The following is a 10,065-nucleotide window of genomic DNA, read 5'->3' as shown; positions in this document are numbered from 1 at the left end:
GGGAGATAAAGAAAGATTAACTGATAATCGTAACTATCACCATGAGACTCTTGTGTTAATGTAGGTAACCTCAAGCATGCTTGCTTTCATTTTAGACATATCTTTTCTAGACCATTCTTTAGTTTATATCTAGTTTGGACACGGGAAGTTGTTGGCTCAAAACTTTTATCAGCAACATTGTACCATACAGAAAAGCGTGCAAGACTGATACTGTTAAATGGTTCTCCATCAGGACGAGATTGATATCTCTCTAATGGACCAGGATTGAAGACATCATCATCTCTAGTACTCATAGCTCTTAGCTCTCTATTTTGACTTAAATAGTTTTCCTCTTTTCTTTGGTCTATTTGTATTTATGAATACATACAATCGACTAAGGCCTCTTAAATGTTAGCCAGTAGTATAAAATACTGCCTCTTGAGCACCAAATATCCTGTGACTTATTAAAGTGTTTCCTATTTTTAAAAGTTTTTGTCTCTGGGTACAATTTACTGGCAGTTCATCTAACATTCTTGCTATCTGTTGTTTAATCTGTTCTGGCTTGTCTTTACACATATATAATATCATACATATTTTGCTGCTCCATTGACATATTCTACTACTTGAATGTCCATGTTAGCTCTCCATGCTTTCAGTAGGTCAGGATTGTATGGATTTATCATCTCAGCACCTACTTCACATTTCAGTATGTAGAAACGTGCTTTGTTTCCAACGTCAGCATTTCTTTTCAGACAAGTTGTGTCACTTCGCTTATTTGGGTAATCAAAGTACAGCAATTACGTCCATTTTTTCTACACATTTGTGTATGATTACGCTTTTGTAATTGCAATGCTAAACCTTTTAAATCATCATCTTCACCATCTTTTGGTATGTGACAACTAACATATGTATCAATGAAACCCGGAGCTTTCCTTCTACCTTCTACTGTCTTAATATCTGGTGCATTTCTACCCATAATAGACTATGTATATGAGGTGAGCCTGTTTGTTGAAACTCAACTCTCCAAAAGTAGTCTTTTATTTCACCTATAGGCTTACTTGCACCATTTAATATATGATTCATAAAAGCTTAAAAGCGATGAAAGAAATGATGTGTTACTATCACTGGATAGGTACTTTGTAACCTTCTACGCTCTGAGGTAGACAGCTCTTTTACTTCATCATCACTAAGGTGCTTTCCATCACATTTAGCAAGTACACACATTAAATCAAACCAATTCATATCATCTGCTGTTGTGATAAAAAATTAAGTGGACACAGCATTCTAAACATGGCAAACAAATCAAGCTTTGCTTATTCCAGTATGCTGAGGAACCCTCCCCCAAATATTACGCTTCAATGCATATAAATTTTCTGAAAGCTCCGGCTTTTAACTTAAATCTCCATTTAATAATTCACCAGTAGTGATACGCCCTGTGCTATCCAATGATAATAATGATTTAATTCGCATTGCAATTGATACAGAATCAAGTAACCTCATCTTTTCAAGTAAATTTGCTGACCATAGTAAATATGGAATATTATTAGACCAGCGATTGTCAGCATTAAGTAAACGTGATTGAATACAATCAGTAAATGATATTGGTGGATCTCTTGCTCTATGAAGGCCATTGACTTCATTTGGAAATAGACATGGAAATGCCATTTCTTCTGCACTATTATCTTCATATAAATTTATTGGCTGGCCACTTACTCGAGGAAGCTGATGCACTTGGTTATTATATGACCCATTTGGAATGAAGTCAATGGTTTCTAAATTTGGAAGTGTATGATCCGTTCTGACTACTGAACATTTGAATTGGGGAGGCTCAATGCTAGTACTATTCTCAGATTCATTATTACTGTCATAACAATCATTGATAACAGATTCATCAATATTCACATCGCTATATAAAGTATTATTATCTTTTAGCCACCTAAGAGCATCAACAACCAATGGCTTCCTCACCACAAATAGGTTCCTAGTACTAGTACATGTGCTTGATTGTGTAGTGTTAGCAGAAGCACTGTTTGTACTGGTACTAGCTCTATCACTCTCAGGCCTACTACTAGTACTGGCTGTTTGATCACCAGGTGGAACAGAGACTGTAGCATTTGTGCTCTGTGGTGGCTTAACTAACACAACTCCGTCACTATTTAGTGGCCTAGGCAAAGAATTAAATACTTCAGACACATTTGCAGGAAAATTAATGGTCTGGCAGCCAAAGCCAATGGCAACACTATTAGCTTCAAAAAGGCTTGCTGCACCCTTGAAATTAGTCTCTGTTCCACTGTGATCAAACAGAACAGTTCTGGTGAGATTTCATCTATATGTCTATTTTATATTGTAGCAAATGGTGGGATTTTCCCTTTCTTTATAAAAGCCATACATCTACTACAAACATGCACACTACCATTTACTACTTTATTAGGCCATAAAGCTGATAATTGTGTATAATTAATACATGCATGATAATGCTGTTTCAATACATCATGTACTTTACTAACATCAACCAATGATACACCTTTTGGGTAGCACAGACGCCCACATGCACAGCATATGCTGGTCAGAGATAGTCGTATTCCTTTTTGAAATTTTTCGGTCTTTTTGTGACAGTTGGTGCAGACGTATGCATTCAGGAGAGGGAGCTGGGCATGTCTGGTTAGCTGATAGTTGTTTGGCATACTGCCTCATTCTTTCATTTCTTTGAGCTCTTTGCTCTTCAGTTTCTGAGTCTCTCCTTTCACGATCTCTGATGAAGATCTAAAAGACGTACTTCTCGTTCTAACTTAGATTCATTTGCGTGTCTTTGTTGTGATCTTCAATTTAGGTCACTGAGATGTGCCTCTCTCTGAGCTTCTAACTCATTGGCACATTGTTGCTGAGATCTCAGCCTCTGGTCATCAACAAGTGCTTCTCCTTGAGCTTCAGATATATTGGGACATTGTTGCTGAGATCTCTGCATCTGGTCATCAGGACACACTTCTCTTTGAGCTTGAAACTCATTGGCACATCTTTGCTGAGATCTCTGCCTCTGGTCATCAAGACATACTTCTCTCTGAGCTTCAGACTCAATGGCACATCGTTGCTGGGATCCATGCCTCTGGTCATCAAGATGTGCTTCTCTTTGAGCTTCTGACTCATTGGCACATCTTTGCTGACATCGTAATCTTTATTATTAAGCGAGATTGTCTTTGAGATGGGGATTCATTTTCTATGGATCTCTTCATTCTTGCAAATTCCCTCATCCGTCTCAACATTCTTCCTTTTTCTACCATAGATTCTTTTGATCTCTATTGCCTTTTCTTTTCTTTATAATACTCGGTACGTCTCTTTTTATTAGTATTGACAACATCTTGTAGTGGTACATGGTGCTTAAGGCCCCAGAATCAGTCACTCGCCTTTTTTTGCATAGCGATGCTGTTGTAGTGTGTGCATTTTGTTGTTTAGTGGACTCCAGCATCCACTGGTGTAATACGCTCTTCTTTGTTACTCTTTGTACTGAAGTTTCCTTCTTCCAAAAGCATTGAAACTGCATCTTACAATTCTTTGTTGCTTAGTTATGGATTTTCAATTAAGGCATGGCTTGTTTTGATTGGTCAGTATTTTAATTATTATTAAATGTAAACCTATTAATTAATGAATTCTTGACACATTAATTATTATTGGATAGTTGGCTCCTAAATTATTAATGACAACAGCTGCATTCACTGATTTCATATTATTTATTTGAGTGAGTATACTGAATGAAAGTCACATTGGACTCAGACATTGAAGAATAAAACCTAGCTCTACTTTATGATGTAAATGTTTGTATGATAAAGTTACAATAAAATTTTGTTATAAATCTTCAATAGGATCCAATGAACTCTGAAGAAGAGCCCAGCAATGATCCTGAAACAGTGGCACGACGAGGCCGCAGAAAGAGAAGACCATCACCTCCCCCAAGACCACCTCGACCTCCCACATCAAGGCCAAGACCTTTTGATTGGGGTGCAGAGAGGGATTGGGAAATTGTAGCTGACGGTACAGCCCAAGGTCGTGGTAGGGGCTCAGCACGGAAAGGACGGGGAGCTCGGGGTACAGGCAGAGGAACAAGTGGTGGTAGAGGTGACGGGTCTCCTAGTCCTTGTAGACCTGATGGTAGAGGTGGGCGACCAGGCGGGAGAGGAAGGGGAGAGCAGGACAGGCCAGGATGTGAAGGAACAGTCAGAGAAAGAAGGCAGTCTGCTCATCCTCAGCCCTATGGTCAGCCTTACCAACAAAGAGGAAGGACAGGGAGAGGATGGAGAGGAATGGGTGGGAGACGAAGAAGATGGTGGCAAGGACAGCATTCACAATTAGATCGGCTCCTAGACCTAATAGAGCTTATTATTACCAGTAATAAAAACCAGTGATATACTCTTTATTCTAAAGTCTATATCACATCCCTATATAACTGATAAAAGTAACCAAAGTCATTTATTACTTCAGTAATAATAGAATTTTATAACTTTATACGATGTTTGCCAGTTGAGGTATGAATGAGTGTGGATGGCTTGACTAGTCAATTATGAGGTCTCCAGTATGCAATCTTTCATAGACGATATTCCTAAAGAACTATTTCAGTATTCTATATGCATGGTGAGAAAGGACGTTAGTTATTTTACCTCTTGTGTTTCACAGCTTTCTTTAGTTGTTTAATAGCTCCTTCTAGTGTGACTGAAGTCAACTCTAATGTGTTATTTGCTGCTCCTGAATCCCAAAATGCTGTCATGACTGTTCAAATTCGCCATCTGGTGGTTGCTAAGGCCCATTAAAATTGTTACTTCTCCAATACAATGTGTATAGAAGAAATGTAAGTGTGGACATACAAATAAATAAATAAATATAGATATATATAGAAAGCGCGACGGTTAAAACAATCTTAGGAACGACCTGGGGGCTACATACCCAGGTAGTTAAAAATTATTGTAATGTATTGACTAAATTAGAGTTTTAAATGAGGTCATGATGTCTCTCAACCAGCGCAAGTATGCATACAAGCGATACTTGCAAGGAATTTCCAGTCCATATACAGCTACTGTGTTGCCAGTGACTTCAATGATGGCATTGTTACCATCTCTTGCCAGAAATATAGAAAAAAAGGACAGACAAATTAGCACAAACATGACCAACAACATGAAAGTCCTTCATCATAGCAACCGCATTGCAGTCCACTACGTTGGTTTGCTCCATTTGCACAATCAAAACTTCTACACTGAAGGGCTGCCATACATTTTGATACACAGAATGGCCTCTGATGAAGGAAGGTATCTCAATTGAGTTACTACTACTACTTTCAGTCACATATAGACTAGCCATTTGATAATAATGTTAGTGATAGTAATAATAATATTAACTATAAGTTAAACACCTCGGTCTCGGTTGATATGGGATTTATTATGCCACATTGTAGTCCACTATGTGGGTTTGCTCCATTTGCAGAATCAAAATTTCTCCAATGAAGGGCTGCCATATATTTTGACATGGAATGGCCTCTGATGAAGGAGCGTATCTCAATCGAGTTACTACTACTTTTTCTAGTGACATATAGACTAACCATTTGATAATGATAATGATAGTAATAATAATATTAACTATAGGTTAAACACCTCGGTCTCGGTTGATACGCGATTTATTTTACCAAGGGATGCTGTGCCTCGGTAAAATAAACCTGTGGCAACAAAGACCAAGAACTGAATTCTACTATGCCATTATCTGTAGCTAAAGACACTTTTCATCACTAGCAAAGGTTTATAAGAGCAATAGGATACTTCTTTTTACTATTTCCTGACTCTTCTAATGAAAACAAGCAGCAGTATCTTTTTCACTCGCGCTCCATGTGTGTAAGTAGTACAAACAAGCCCAAAACACCTCTTTCAAAACAAGCACATGGCTAAACAGAACATAGATTCTACATTGGTCTCTATTGTTGTCTAGCTTTTTCCTATGCGAAAAGTTTGCTTACTCTAGCAAGAAGTATCACAAGACATAGCTACTATGCTTTGAGTTAAATAATAAGGAAAAACCGGTTCTTGGAGTTTTATCAGTTGTTATTGGATGTCCACGAGGTAGTATATGTGATTTTTCTTACCTCTAATGTGGCAATCTGATGGGTCATTTGCAAAAACTTATGGTGCACTAACAAAACATTAAAAATTTATTTAAAAAAAACAAGATGAAGTAGGATTCCGAATGACCAATGACAATACAAAATGAAAATCCTACTTCTGACGCAAATTCTACTCTACATTGTACTTTTAATGTTATTATGTAAGAATTACGGATCACTTTGCAATGTAAAGTAGAATTTGCGTCTTGAGTAGGATTTTCAAAACTTATATTATTTACTTACTCTTAATTTGTACTAGATTTATTAAAACTTAATGAATGTTTTGAGACAGAGAATGTTTTGCCTTTTTACACAGAGAAGCTTTAGTACCGGTATGTCTGCAATGCTGCAGCAATGTAAAGTGTGGCTGCAATAGAGGAGTATCTAAATCAAGCCATGCTCAACCAGCACACAGTAATGGTGGCACATGGCCTTTAGTTGTGAAGAAAGCTGTAGTAGCTCCCACCTTTTAAACAGTTTAGCATGCATTTGTACAACTGCTCCTCGAATTTCCTTACCTCCACCAACTATTCACTCTTTGATTCTCCCCACTGTCCAGAATCCTCTTGAAGAGTTCTCATCGTTAATAATGACAATATCATCAATCTTAACTTCTCTGGAGTGGCTACTTTGTCTTTGCTTATTATATCTCTCAGGAAGTGAAGTATGTACTCTAATTTCCATCTGACCAAAATTTATCCAGAGTTAAGTATAAGTGTTATAACCTTTTATTGAGAATAATCAATGAGCTTTCAGGAGCATATTCTTCCGTAACATAACGGTAATGCTACCATTCCAGAAAATTAGATAATTGTCGTCCAACTAATAAAATAATTGAAAGGGAGTCAATGATTTCTCTAAATATGAAGATGACATGTAAGAGAGAGGGCAAGTATATCTATCACTGTTGTAAGTAGTTCATCATATGTAAATGTAGCACGACCAATAGTTTTGCGGAGACATTTCTTAGTTAGCCACATCACTCTCTCAAATATCCTTCCCCACCACGGAGTCTTCTTAATATTAAACGACCATTCTATCTTTATTTTAGTTAAGTAGTCAGAGACGGAATCATCAGTCACAATTTTCTGTAATACTTGAGCTGCTGCCTTAAATGTTCTTCCGTTATCAGATATCAATCATATGGAGTCATAGTCCTCTCCTAGAAATAAAAGCTTCAGAGATCTAAGAAAAGAAGCAGTAGATAAATCAGACACTACATCAATTGCACAGCCCTTGTTTACAAGCAAATCCAAACTTCTTGTTCACAACGGGCTTGCGCAGGGTAATCAGGTTTCACATACAAGGCACTGGCATAATCCACCCCTAAATAACTAAATGGGGAATGCTCTGTTACCCTGAATGGAGAGGCAGAAAAGGAGGAGCTTTATAAGCTTAACCTCCACACCTTCGACATAAATTGCAGCTAGAAATCATATTCCTTACTGGCAATCTAGCTTTTACTACCCAATACTTTGGTCTCAGCTCAGTCAAGGTTTCCTTGACTCCAAGATGAAAGATTCTAGCAAGAGCTGCTTTAATAGTAGAGGCATAAGGGTGCTCACTAGGCTGTACTATTGGCTGTTTGGTGGCATAGGAGAAATCAGAATAACTGATTCTTCCACAACACCTCCACATACCTTATCATCACAGAACAAATCCAGCTGTTTCTTTATGGATTGGAAATCCTTTCTTACTTACAGCGCATCTTTCAATTCTAACAGCCAAAGTTGTTTAGCCTTAATCAAGGCATGTGACATAGTACTTCCATGAACTACTCTTTTTGATAGTTTATAAATAAAAAGTATCAGCAATGATGTAACTTTCAATAATTTAGTTAGTCCAATTTCTGTAATTATTGATATTCATTACAGTGGCAATATTTGATTATTCAATTATAAGTAAGCCACACTCATTTTGTTGTTGTAATTTTAACTGATTTACAATCTGAGGGAATGTCTGGAGGTATCAAGGTATGATGTTCTATTTTACAACTTTACCAAGGTGGTCCATTCAACGACAATGAACATTCCCTTAAATCAGCAGGTGATATACCTCTGGATGGCAGATATGCTGGGTTGTACTTGCCTGGGCATTGTCTCCAGCAGCTAATTGGAACTAGACTTCTTATTTGAGTGACATGGTTATGGACAAAGGGTTTCTAGTCTTTATCAATACCTTTGATCCAGAAAAGAGCTACCTGAGAGTCTGTATAGCAGACTGGCCTTCAAGAGACAATTTCATACCCAGGCTACTAGCTATGGCTGCAATAAGTCTAGAAACAAAGAGAGCTCCCAATACTTCTAACAGGGGCATAGTCTGGGCCTGTATTGGTGCTACTCTAGTCTTAAAAGCAAGTAATCTGGTGATAGCCATTTCACCAATTCTCATTCTTAAATTCACTACTGCACTATATGCTACAGATGATGCATCACAAAATCGCACTAGTTGAAAACTCTCTACATCATCTAACGACTGAGTGTAGCCCGTGGAATTCTAATAGGCTGGCAACTTCCAAACTCCTTTACAAGCAATTGCTACCTCTCCAACAACTGACCAGGAAGAGTTTCATGCCACTGTACCTTTGCATGACAAAGTGCTTGACTCAGGACTCTAAATTTAATAACAGGTGCAGTGAGCCCGAGTGGGTTGTAAAACCAGCCAGCAAGGCTAACAATGTGCCTCTTCGATGGCTCTGACTCAAATGCCTGGTCAAAATTATTACAAATATTCAAAAGAATATCATCTGAAAGAACATTCCACAAAACCCCCAAAATCTTCTATTCTACCTCAGAGTTCTTCTGACAGTTCTGAAGTATGCTTTGGGCAAATGTCTTCTCATTATCAAATATGCTAGGATCTTTTCTAGTAAATCAATTTTCCTTTGTAAGACCTCACTATTCAAAAAAAATTTACATAACTTAAAGCCACCTTTCTTCATCAAGGCCTTAGCATCAGACTAAATTAAATTCTTCTGTTTTGGCTCCAGTAACCAAATTGTGTATATAAAAGGATCTAAGAAGCTTATTGACTAGTTTTCCACGAGATTCAATGAGACTTTCTAAATGAAATTTGATTGTAGCCCTGAAAAAAAGGGGCTAGAGGTCACACTGAAAACTACACGTGTGAATCTTGAAACTATAGAAAAGGAGGGTCCTTGTACAAATCATCTATCCAAAAAAATCATAAAACATTCTCTTTCCCTTTTATCAATTGTTATCATTAAAAATGCCTTTTCTACATCAGCAACTGAAGCTACATTATGCACACGGAACCTCAATAAGATTTCCATTACCATATGATTAAATTCGGGTCCCGTTTTTAGAGAAGCATTAAGAAAATGACCATTCTCACTAGCTTACGCACATATACTATACGCACGTTGGATGTTTCCCTATCCTTCCTGATGACAGCATGATGAGGTAAGTAGTGCACTCGTGTAAGAGATCCACATGTGCCCCCTGGCTCAAGCCAACTACAAGAATAGTTTAAGGTCATAAAACCAACCAACCCACCGGAAATGGTCGGGCACTTTTATATCATTTTCAAAATCATGTGACACAAACAAGTTAAAACTAGTTATACATATGACACACACATGACAACCACATGACATAGAGTGTTCCTAGTTAGATGGCAACCTGGGCCAGCCTGAGCCAGCCCGAGCTGTCATCCCTCACATAAACCACAGTTGCACAAATTGGTCTAAGGTCAAATCACAATACATTATTAATACACAATACATACACCACTAATAATCAATAATACACATATAACTAATAATTCAAATGATAATGATACACATATACAACCAATAAGTAGTAACACATACCTATATAATAAAGAATAATAATCAATAGTTTTTAATCTATCGCATCTCTTCCCCCTATTCCGGCTACAAATTGTCATTTGTAGCATTATGAAAGCTTCAAGATAACGCATCAGCATTACCA

The sequence above is a fragment of the Amphimedon queenslandica genome, unplaced genomic scaffold, assembly GCF_000090795.2.
Source record: "Amphimedon queenslandica unplaced genomic scaffold, v1.1 AMPQUscaffold_13486, whole genome shotgun sequence".
Taxonomy (NCBI): Eukaryota; Metazoa; Porifera; class Demospongiae; order Haplosclerida; family Niphatidae; genus Amphimedon; species Amphimedon queenslandica.
Note: the sequence above shows the minus strand (reverse complement) of the source record.